Source organism: Eubalaena glacialis, chromosome 4, assembly GCF_028564815.1.
Source record: "Eubalaena glacialis isolate mEubGla1 chromosome 4, mEubGla1.1.hap2.+ XY, whole genome shotgun sequence".
NCBI lineage: Eukaryota > Metazoa > Chordata > Mammalia > Artiodactyla > Balaenidae > Eubalaena > Eubalaena glacialis.
In genome coordinates this window covers 66,544,923-66,557,253 of record NC_083719.1, presented here as the reverse complement: position 1 = coordinate 66,557,253, position 12,331 = coordinate 66,544,923, and the positions used below count along the sequence as shown (strand labels likewise).

The 12,331-nt window shown below is 36.9% G+C and overlaps 1 protein-coding gene across 3 annotated transcripts in view; it reads right to left on the bottom strand.

The window, feature by feature from the left end:
• Window positions 1–12,331, bottom strand: part of VCAN (versican) — a 115,254-nt gene that overhangs the window by 47,131 nt on the left and 55,792 nt on the right. The gene's annotated exons all lie outside the window — the stretch shown is intronic.

Below are 12,331 nucleotides of genomic sequence, written 5' to 3'. Positions count from 1 at the left end.
ATCTTTTCTATGTTTACATGAATGTATTTTAACAGCTTGACTTGAATATACTGGTACCACGGTTAATAGATTTTTTTTTAATGGCATTACACACAAAGCTTTACTGCTAGCTGACCTCAAATTATTCACCAAGTATTTTTAAGTACTTCATGGCAGAGTTTTGTAGACATAGCACAAGTCTTCCAGTCTTACTGTTAGCAGACACAAAACATAGTTGCTAAGATGCAGAGGCAGCTGGCTAAAGTTCATGTTCTCTATAGGGAATTTTACAATTTAAGAGCTTTTAATTAAATGTAATTATATACAAATCTACTCAGCAGAGAGATATTAGGATCACATTTCTTTATTAAAATAGATTTCATCTTAATGTGCATCAAAAAAGATTTTGGTTCTTTATTTAAAAAGTACAATAGACAGCCATACTGAAGTACTTAAGAAACACTTATAGAACTAAAATAGAGAAAACTTGAAGTTCTCTAAGATGTTTAAGCTTTCTGACACATACCTATGAATCTAATAACCAGACATAAGCAAATGCTTCAACTTCATTCACCTTTGATATGTTCTTAATTAAAATAAAATGCTAACTGGCACCTCATAAAGCAAAGAAAACCACCTAATGTGCATTTCAACTAGATTGTCTCAGACATCCTAAATTCCCCATCATTTTCAAAATTTGAGGCACTAAAAATGGTGCCAACTCAGGATGTTGAAAAAAGAATTGACATTAGTGATCAAGATATAAACATCCTCCCCAAATCTTGTCAGTTGTTTTTGCATTCTTAATTACATTAATAATTGAAAATCACGTGATATTTATATCAATACCCAATTCCTCCAGAGGTGAGAGATTTCGCTAGAGGCTGGGAGATCAAGATTGGATTCTGTGACCTGCATCTCCCTATTAGCTCTGCTAGCTGAGGTTCATTTGGTGGACCACCCAAGCACGCTATCTTACTGACAGCTCCCTCTTGCTGAGCAAGGAGCTCCATATTTTTCAATTCATGAATTTTACACCCAGAAAGGGTAATAAACAAGATAAGTGTTTCTGATGGCCTCACTTTTGAGGCAGACATGATATGGGGATGATAAATGGGAATCATCTCTTTTCCCAAATTCAGATAATCCTCTAATAATGCTGTTCTTTCAAGTGGAAAGAATGTGTTTAGATACAGTCATCTGGTCTAAGTGCGCTTAAGGAGTTATCACTGAGTGTGGGCTTTTCTTGCTTATAGAAGAGGCTCAAGGGACTTCCTAACTTCCAATTTTTAAAGAGTAAGGGCTTTCCTGGAGAGCTTAATCAAGGAATTTTGGGCCCTTCAAGCATTTTTGAACAATAAGATAAAGAGCTATATGAAAGAAAATCCAGGTTATTTTGGTTTCTAAGTGTTTCTTTGAAAGCAGAACAAATAAACAAAAACCAACCATACCGCAGTACTTTTCTTATCTTTTTCATGTTAGTTCTCTAAGATTGTCAAAGCTTTTCATAGATAAATAGATGCTAGAGAGATAGATAATAGACAAATAATTACCAGATGTCCTAACACCAGAAAAGTACTTTGGTCAAAATCAAGGATTTAAAATTTGAGTAAAAAAGCTTTGACTAAAGTAAAACAAATGCCTCTCATAAATACATACATACATACATATATACATATATATATGTGTGTGTGTATATATATATATATATATATATATATACTTCCTTCTAAGCCTCCAAATTATAGCTACTAAACTAAACTTACCAAACACCATTTTATTTTAATTACACCACCCCTTCTTCAAAAGTCATCTCTGCCACCTGACCTCTTCAATAGGGTGTTCAAACAGCTCCATCACTGTACCCACATTTATCCTCTGCCTTTTATTCTCTGTTCTCATTCCTTGCATCTCTAAGTTGGATGCATAGAATCCATGCCCCCATCTCAAGATCCTCCTCATTCCCAACTCACACTTCTGTTCAACAAGAACATTCCTGCCCCCAACTTGGAATCTTCATAAACCCTCCTTTGAACTTTATCCCTGCATTTATGAATGATCCAGCTGAAGCCCCTAGATACCTCTTCACTAAAACTCATCAGCCCAAATTGGCTGTATCTTTAATTTGTATGCCATAGGACTTATGTCATATTATTCTTATTTATAACTTCCTTAGTTGTTATTATATACTTGTTTCACCTTCCTTACTAACTTCTATATTCCATAATTAAAGTGAAGGGATCCTTTAAACATGTAATGCTCTCCTTACACTAGCCACTTAGCCCTTCTTTTGGGAATTTAGTTGGATGAATGCCTACACATTTATTTATCATCAAGAATGGAAAAGTTGGGGCTTCCCTGGTGGTGCAGTGGTTAAGAACCACCTGCCAATGCAGGGGACACAGGTTTGAGCCCTGGTCCGGGAAGATCCCACATGCTGCGGAGCAACTAAGCCCGTGCACCACAACTACTGAGCCTGCACTCTAAAGCCCATGAGCCACAACTACTGAAGCCCTCGCGCCACAACTACTGAAGCCTGTGCACCACAACTACTGAAGCCCATGCGCCACAACTGCTGAAGCCTGCACGCCTAGAGCCCGTGCTCTGCAATGAGAAGCCTGCGCACCACAAGAAAGAGTGGCCCCCGCTCGCCGCAGCTAGAGAAAGCCCGTGTGCAGCAATGAAGACCCAACGCAGCCAAAAATAAATAAATTAATTTAAAAAAAAGAATGGAAAAGTTTACATTTACTACTTTGATACTTCCTTTGAAGGACTTGCCTTTTTTTTTGGACTGAAAAATTGCTGTTTTTTGGCTGCAATAATAGCTCAAATTCTGAGATACAACTAACAGAGCATACAGATAACTCAAATACTAAAGACTTTTAAGGTTATAAAAATCAGATAATGTAAATATGCAGGCACAGTCTCAATATTCTTTTTATCATTCTTTTTCTTTCCAAATCTAGAAGCTGTATAGGCTTATCACACTGTTTTTCTCAAATGTAAATATATAATGAACAAATTCACTTTGGCAGTATAGCCAAAAGAGTCCTTAAGCTATAAGCATATTTATTTCCTTTTAATTTCCATGTTGATAGAGAGAAGGTAATATGGGTACAGCAAAGTGAGGTATGCAGTTCCGGGTAATTCCAGATGTATTCTCCACTCTTCACTATCACTTTTGATTCAATTACAATTGTTCTGAGACTTTAAAAAACATATATTTCAATGATAGTTAATTCTACTTTCTTCCTTACTTACAGATGCCAAGGTTCATTTAACATTTGTGAGAAAAGCTACACTTCCCAAAACATGATCAAAGACCACAGTTTCACTCAGGGGAGAATAAATTAAGCATATTATTTTTCCTCCTTAAAAATGGTAAAATACAACTTAAACTTGCAGAGGCTTAAAGCAGCCCCTTCCCCAGGAATGTCTATATTTCAGCCTCTGTCTGAGGTCAGAAAGCCTTTACTTTACCAGTAGAGTTCAACATTCTCTAGGCATCAAAATCACATGCATTTAACAATACAGATACCTAATATTTAAAAAAATTAAATAAAGCAAATTTAAGAAAAGACACAAACAAACAAAAAGTACAAAGGCCTGAGCCTTATCACTAGAAATTCAGATTCAAATTATCTGGTGGAGGATGGGGTAGTGGATATTTTTATCTGGAGGCTCCCTGGTGATTCTGATATAGAGCCAAGGTTGAGAAGAAGTGTGAGCAATATTTATGCCCTGGGAGATTTCTTGGTGCTCCTCAAGCCCCTGTACAGAATGGCATCATTGTTGGTCAGCTGGCTGACGCGTGGTCGGTGCTACTCTGGGTCCTCCTGAGTAAACTGGACAGCTGCTCAGTGAGGGGATAAACACCCAGAGTTCCCTGTGAGCTCAATTCTGAGACTTTGCCTGCTAAAAGGTGCCACTTATATTAACTTACTTCATATTACCTCTATTTTTCCTTTTATTAAAGCAACCAACTAGCCTTTATTGCATACTCTTGTTGCTTACTAATTATTTTAAGTTGCCTTCCCAACTAAGCTATGGATGACACTATTTTCTTTCCCCCAGCCGCAGAGTAGCTTGATTGAATGACTTTATTTCAACAAGCCTTTAAAACATTTCCTGGAGGTGAGCGTGAAGAGATGGGCAGAGAATGTTTTATCTGCAGAGAGTAAAATGGTTCCCCTATAGAGCAGAGCAGAGCAAGATAAGATTGCAACACAATAAAAAAATGATAATTTTAGTAGATTCCATTGTACTCTACAAAAGCATACATTAGTATATTTTCTTTTCCCTTTCTCAACTTAGAAAAACCAAAACCTACTACGCGCAGCATACGGCCAAAGAAACTAACTCACCCTGTGAGACGCCAGGAATACTGTGGTATTAAAATGAAAAGATAAAGTCACTAGAAGCCAGTCAAGATAGTGCGTGCTGGTTATATACTGGGTGCAAGCAAGTCCGGGTATAGTACTGTGACACAATACGTCAAATTTTCATAGACACGGATGCTGCTATACAACTAAACTTTTCCTCTCACTCCACAGATTCTTTCTTTCCAGTTTCAGATCTCCTACTTAGACTTCAAATTATTTATGGAAAAATGCTTTATATATTATCACAATAATTCTAGCAAGTATTTAGAAGGTTCACCATAATTTATGTTCCTCCCCCAAATCAAACCACTCTTTTTAAGCATAATTGTAGCCTTCATGCCAATAGATCAATGTTTCCCTCCTGATCCATACTCAAAGTCTAAACACTGGCATATCTCTCTAAGGAGCACAGTTTCTAATGCAATAAAATAGGTTCTCAATTGTCCACATGATGCCCTAGGTTGAAAGAATATTCTACCTTTTCTATTGCCTCAATTGTGTTATTAAAAAAAAAAATCAAAGTACTTCCATACAAATGAAAAAAAATATACAACAGTTTTCACTAAAACACATCCCCACGCCCTCAACCAGGGCCCCATTCTTGGAATCCTTCTATCAATAAAGCCACTTATTAACCAGCTTTTCTATTTGTACGTGACAAACTGGCCTCACTGAGGTGCAATGTTATAAATTTTGTAAACTGACAAAAATAGGTAATGCCTTTTTCAAAATAAAATGTTCACTTTACCTCATTAAAATGGAACCTCACAAAGCATTTCTTTTTCCATTTCTTTTATCCCTATTGCTCCTCTCACCACACGTCTCTCCCCTTGGCTACGCCCCTCCCCCTCCCCCCCCAAAAGTTCTGAACACTGTCTGGGCCCGTGAATACATTTTTTATTCATTGCACAAATGAATGATCTAAGAGCTATTAAGAAAGAAGAATGTAATCCCTGTGTAGAGAACTGGGGGGTTTCCTTGACAACAACAAAAAGACAGCAGGGAATGCCCATGTTTTCTATGAATATGCAAGAAGAGGCCTGGCCCAGCACCTGGAAAAATTTATAAAGAATTCGTAAAAAGATCTTTTCTTTGAAACAAAATTAAATTGGTAGTTATCAAAAATCACAAGCCCAATTTTCACACATGAAAAAGAGCAGAAAGCTAATGAATTCTACATGTAGATACTATAGAATCAATACTATAACTATATTTAAATTTTAAATAAGGGCTGCAGCTGCTTCTGATTTGCACCCAAAATGGCATCACCCTAGACAAACACAATCCATAGAAGATTAAAATTTTAACAAGCTCTTGCAGTTAAGCAGATACTATAGTATAATTATATTTGGCTCCCTGGTATAAATCATCTCGAATTTTAAGATAATTCCATTTTTAACCTATTTAATACAAAACAGTCTAAATCTTCCTACATTTAGAAGTTCAGAATGAAATAAGTGCTAAAGCTGAGAGGGAATTCATTTGTACTAAGTCACTGCCATGTGCCAGGCACTGTGCTTGGTGCTTTCTAGTCACTTAAGGAGTGTTAAATGTGCGATGTGTCTGCCACCATGACTGGCAAGCCCTGGAAGAGATCCTTTCTCCTTTAAGCAATCTGGTGAGTTTGTAGTATTAGCATGTATCTTTAATGATATAACAACTGAGGTCTATGGGGATCAAGCAATTTACTCAAGACCAAACAGATCACAAATAATAATGTTGACCATGAACCCTGGTCTGTTTCCAAAGGTCCTTTCCACTACATCAACTGCCTCTTCCATGTATCCCATGGAGCAAACCAACTACTTATCCATGGTCGTTCAGAATATCACAGACAGTGTGTGCTTCAAAAATCCAGTTCTAGTGTAGTACTTAGTGCATGGCAATTATTTGACTATTTGTTGAATACGTGTATATTATATATGTTTGGATACATATATGTGTTTTTATATATATAATCATCTTTTTATTTCATAATCCCTGTGGTTTGGAAAAAAGAATATGGGTCAGAATTTAGGAAATATTATTCTTTTTATACAATAATCACCACTACATCCATTTTACTGGCAAAAAATTCTGACAGAAAATTTAAGAAATTCCTGGGTCCACATTGCCGAGAATCAAAGGAGAGACTGACTCTAGATTCCCCAGCACTTGCTTCTGTAATATTAGTGATTCAAATTTCACTTGAATTAAGATGTCATAAACCTATAGATCACCATTTAGAACACGCAGCCCACTCTTTAAAAAGTAGTTTTCTGTCATTTAACTTTACAAGTGTGTAACTCTGAACCGTGATACTTCATAGGGATGTATTTTGAAAAGTTCAACGTATTTAACTTACAGAAGACACTATCTTTATCAAAAAATATCAGTCATTAAAAAACAGAAAAATGTGAGAACAATCCCTCCTGAGGAAGTTGCCTGAATATCTCTGGTATCCATGAATCTGTATAGGTTTCTAGGTGAATCCTAAGAAGGCATTCATCTTCTGAAGGAGGGATGCCCACTCTGTCATCCCAGCCCTATCTGGAAAAATGCCTGATTGTACTTGGGGCTCCTTAGCCCCACTGGTGAGCCTCTGTTGGGAAGCAGTTGGCTAATAACTAGTTTCTGGTAATTTATTTTTGATCTACCCCTCCAACAAGGACTAAGTTATATATCTTCCTCCTCATGAACTATTCTCTGAATCCCCTGCCTTCATTGATTCCTTCTTTGCTGACCTCATCTGCCATTCACAATTAGTACCTCATACCAAGTGTGTAATTATGTGTTTCTGTACTGCAATTATATTTGATTGTGTTAATATTGGCTCCCCAAAACACATTTAAAATCCTTGGGAGCAGGACCTATGGTTTATGTTTATTTTGTGCCCCTTTTAATTCTGTTAAAGAACAAGGCATGTTGTAGATTTACCTGAAGAGATCCCTTGATTGACTGCACTCTGCTGGAAGACAGTGTATGCCTTTCTCTAGAGGTCACTGCCAATAAGAACTAAGTGGTATCTGCCTTTGGTTAACGCCCCACCTCAGTAGTAGTTTTGATCATAGCAACTTGTAATGGCAAATGCCATTTTCAGAAAGAATAGGCATTGGTTCATGTTAGGAAGAAGACAAGTTCCTTTTAGCTATCTACGGAACATCTCTTTCATGAGTAAAACTCAACCTGTGAGAAATACAATTTCAATTTCTTAAATTTTTCCTTGAGATTAGTGGGTTAATAAAATATTTATAGAGCATTTAAAAATTTGAGAGTCGGGCTTCCCTGGTGGTTCGGTGGTTAAGAATCCGCCTGCCAATGCAGGGGACACGGATTTGAGCCCTGGTCTGGGAAGATCCCACATGCTGCGAAGCAACTAAGCCCGTGCTCCACAACTACTGAGCCTGCGCTCTAGAGCTCGAGAGCCACAACTACTGAGCCCACGTGCCACAACTACTGAAGCCTGCGCACCTGGAGCCCGTGCTCCGCAACAAGAGAAGCCACCGCAATGAGAAGCCTGCGCACCACAACAAAGAGTAGCCCCTGCTCGCGGCAACTAGAGAAAGCCCAGGTGCAGCAACAAAGACCCAACACAGCCAAAAATAAATTAAATAAAATAAATTAGAAAAAAAAGCTTTAAAAAATTGAGACTCTATGTATGTTTGTATGTGTGTCTCTATGGGACCATATGTGTTATACATACAAAATACTTCACTTAGGAGGACTCTGTAAAAAGGTAACTTTTGGTCTGTAGTGCAGTGTTAAGCTCATTAATAATTTAGAAACATTAAGGTCAATTCTGTTTTTCCTACTATAGAAGCGAAAGGAAGATAGACAGTCTCTTCTTTTTTCACTATTTGACTAATAGAAGAACTCAATCCTTTTCTAGACAGCCAAGAAGAAATGGGGGAAGCCATCCTAATTCCCTGCAGAAAAAAATATGCTTCTCTGGAAGGGAGCCACAGCTGGAGCCCAGCAAAGGGAACCACTCAAATGTGCAGGCACCGCCCCATCCACTTTCAGGGAAGTGCTCCAAAATTCTGCAGGAGAGAAACGGCCCAGAATCAGAGCTACTGATTTCAGCATGCTGTTCTCTTGCCATAGCAGGTATCTGAATAGCATACACAGTGTCCCATATTAGCAGCAAACTAAATATAAGCCATCTGCTTTTAAACCAATAGAATGCCAGCGAGAAGCCAGTCTTTCCAGAGTCTATGTTCTTTCAGATACTGATGGGCAGGGTGGCACCTGAGCCAATAGAGAGTCATTATTCCTGTGAGTTCATCAGGGGAGAGGATTGCCTCACTGCAAAAATGCTCCAAGGAGCGCCAAGACATAGACCAGTGCCAAAGTGTCAGACCCAGTGTGCCTCTGTTCGCCCATCTGCGATACTTTCCCTACTTGCCTCACAAATTATCTCTGAGGTTTAAACACGATAAAATATGTAAAAAGTGGTCTGAAAGTATCAGGCTCTAAGTGTGTGCTTGATGACTTTGCTCTGCACATACTCTGAAATGTAATTATCTATGACTTTGATTACACATAGGTATCAATAAGACTGAAGCTAGATTTGCTTAATTTGTTTTCTTCGGGATCATACAGAGTTATTCAAAGGTCAAAGTTAATAAATGTGTATCATTATAGTGATAGATAGATAATTAGGCCAATTTAGAAAATGTTTTTACTTAAAAAAATCAATTCATTCAGGAATTAAATGTTGCTGCTTATTTTGAATTACCTACATGTTATCATTCTCTTTCTAGCTGTGTTCTGAGGTACATGTTACTTTAGAAACTGTCACTGGGGGTGAGGGAGAGGTCCCAAGAAAGCGGGCCTCCTGATACCCCCCTCAAACACTAACCAGAGCAGCCACTCTTTTTATCTACTCAAAATATAGAGGCCCTGAATAACATTTTATTTGAAGAAAGGAATCTGATCCTATAATTAAAACTCTGAAAATAATTTTCCTACATAATAAATTCTATAAAAATGAAAAATGTGATTTTAAAAAATTATATGAGGCTATCTTGGGCTAATATTACCTTTCAAAAAATGATGACTGTGCAATCAATGGTATAAATATTGGTGTTTACCCAGATATCCCCTGTTCTCAGAACTAACGTCCCTTATTCTTTACCCTCTCCTCAACAGCATCATATTCAGAAAATAAATCTTTATCTCTATATACATTTCTCAAATGTACAAACAAAAATGCAGATGGGATTAATCATATGGGAATTATTTCTGAATGATGTCAGCAATAAAGTACCATAATTCTCAATAAGGAAACAGAGCAAAATGAACTCTAATTTAGAGGTCAAAATTATTCTTCTCAAAACCTCATTAATCTTTAATGCCATTTCATTAATAATTTTATCAATATGTAATATATATATATCATTTTAGTTTAATATTGGCTTAATACCTGTCTTACACTTAGATTTGGATAGATATAAATTATAAAACTAGCAAAAAGGAACACCTGGCAAGAAAATAATAACAAGCAGGCCTGACAAATAGTATGTAGTATACACGAACTTGTTTAAAAAAACTAATAAGCCACCTATTTTAAGGTTATAACCCTGAACATTTGCATAATAATGTTAAATTTAATATCTGTACACTTCCACTTTATTCTCTGAGTTAAAGGTACAGTATATCAGTTTTTAAAAACATTCAGAATCCTGTTACACTAACTTGTGACATTTCAGATGATTTCAAGGAACATTCTTTAAAAAAAAGGAAAAAAAGTCCAGAATTGATAAAACTCTTCCTATGCCTTTAAACTCTATAGACTTCATACATGTTCACAAAGAAAACCTTTCAATAATTTTTCAAACGCAGGTGTGCAAATTACTCCTGAAATAGACAGGAGTCATATTTTCAGTATCCCCTGAACCACTGTTAAACCCACCCTATAGCATTTTTCTGCTCATAAAAGTTTTATGAGCTGAAAAGTTCCTTCAGATTTTGTTTAACTGCTAACTACAGTTGCCCTCTAGCAATAGCACCCTAAGTTGCTATTAAGATCCATTGGAACAAATATAACATAAACATGTCCTGCATAGCATGTTTTGTTTCATAATAGTAAAACTTTTTTCTAAAAAATCAAGATTTATATGACTTGCTGAGTGCAGCAAAAAAATTATGAATGCCTTGGTTTAGTGTAGCATGCGTGGTATTTTTGCTTACTTGAATATACAGTATGTGTAGAGTTCAATTTTATGTTTATGAATAGATTTATATAAATTTGTACATGTACCAAGGATTTTCCAGTTTGGAAAAATGTGCCTTAATACATAAAAAGGTTGGTTTTCCAGGCACATATGTATTTTTCCTTATTAATGTACACCTGCCCTAAAACTCATTAATTTAACATCTGCTTTAGGGTTTGCCCTTGTCAAAATGAAAAATTCTTGAAAAATTAAATTTCTCGTAGGAAACAAATGAGTATAAGTAAAGCAGTTGGATCTGAGTCAACCTCATTGTCTTATCAAGACAATAAACTGTGTTTTTATTCTTAAGGAGAATGGCATATATAAAGCACACAAAAAAGCCAGATAGATGAGGGGGCCGTGGTGGTGGGAAAGAGAGAGAGATGGAGGGAGGGAACTAGATAGAGACATGTCCTATCCTCACCCCCAGACCCCGCCCCACTCACTGGAACCCCGTGCCGAAGGAGATAACCAAGTATTCCCTTTCCACAGAGTTTTCTGACCCATTGTTATAAATGCTGAACAAAAATTAGTTTGAAGGGAAATCATGGTCACATGTTTTAAAAGTGGAAGAAAGAGGAGGAAACACCTAGTTGTGTTTCCCGGACCCAGCTGAATTAAGTTGACAATTCAGATAAAAATACACGCTTTGTATAAATGGTTTCTGAGTTAGGTTACTCAGACCCTCCATTTCAAGTAACCATTTATAAACTTAGATTTTGTTTTTCCCTGATGACTGCCAATTCTTCCACGGAGATTGACTTTCACTTTTTCCATTTTGTAATTTGATCACCCTCACCTGAATGCACAGTTTCCCATTTAGAAGAATTTTTAAATGCAGAACATTTTTTTACTGTTTTCTATATTATTTGATTCAATGTAGTATCTACACTAACAAGAGAGTAATCTAAATTGGGAAAAACTTCTGTATAGTTAGTCATGCAAGTATTTCTTTTTAATTCTCAAATTAAGTGTTCATAGTAATCCCTGTGCTTCTCTTCAATTCTGTCTTTTTCACAGTAATATCTTCTTGTCACTTTTCCAACCCTACTAACAGGAATCCTCATTCCCACTACTTGGCAGCTCGCCTTCTCTCTCCAACTCCAGCTCCAAGAGGCGGAAGAGGAATGTAAGAGAGAAGAAATATGTTATGGTTTCCAAGAAACAGCATTATTAGCAGGAAAATAATGCTCCAATCCTGGCCTCGTTCAACGGTATTGGGAAGTGGAGATTAACGTCAATATTCTGGGAGTGTATTCTCTTCTCTACTGTTCACTGCCCCACACGAACTTTTACACAGAGAAAGTTCTGGGTGATAGAAGCCAAGTTACCATCTAACAGCACTGGAAGCCAGCTGACTTGACATTAGAGCCACCTGTGTTCCCAACAGGTGCACCCCTGAGCGGGCTAATGCGGGTAGCATCCCTCTTAAGAAAAACGACACCTTGAGGGGTATAGCCCAACATTAAGAGAGAAAACCTGCTCAAGATCATTCTTCTAGCCTGACTTCTCAGAGCCAGGTCAAGGAAAAATGAGTATTTATTCCTTTAATCCACATATTAAAACTAAAACACAGCAACTTAACTAAAATCAATGATCTTAACTTCTAAATTAAAAAAAGACAAACAAAGCTGAATAGATCTATTGAATTGCATACACTATGTATTTGCAATTCAGCTTACCGAATTTAGAAGATACAGGGGACTGACCTTTAGGAAGGAATAAGTTATGTTTGACGATAAAAATTGCAAGTATTAGTCAACGTAAAGAAACAGC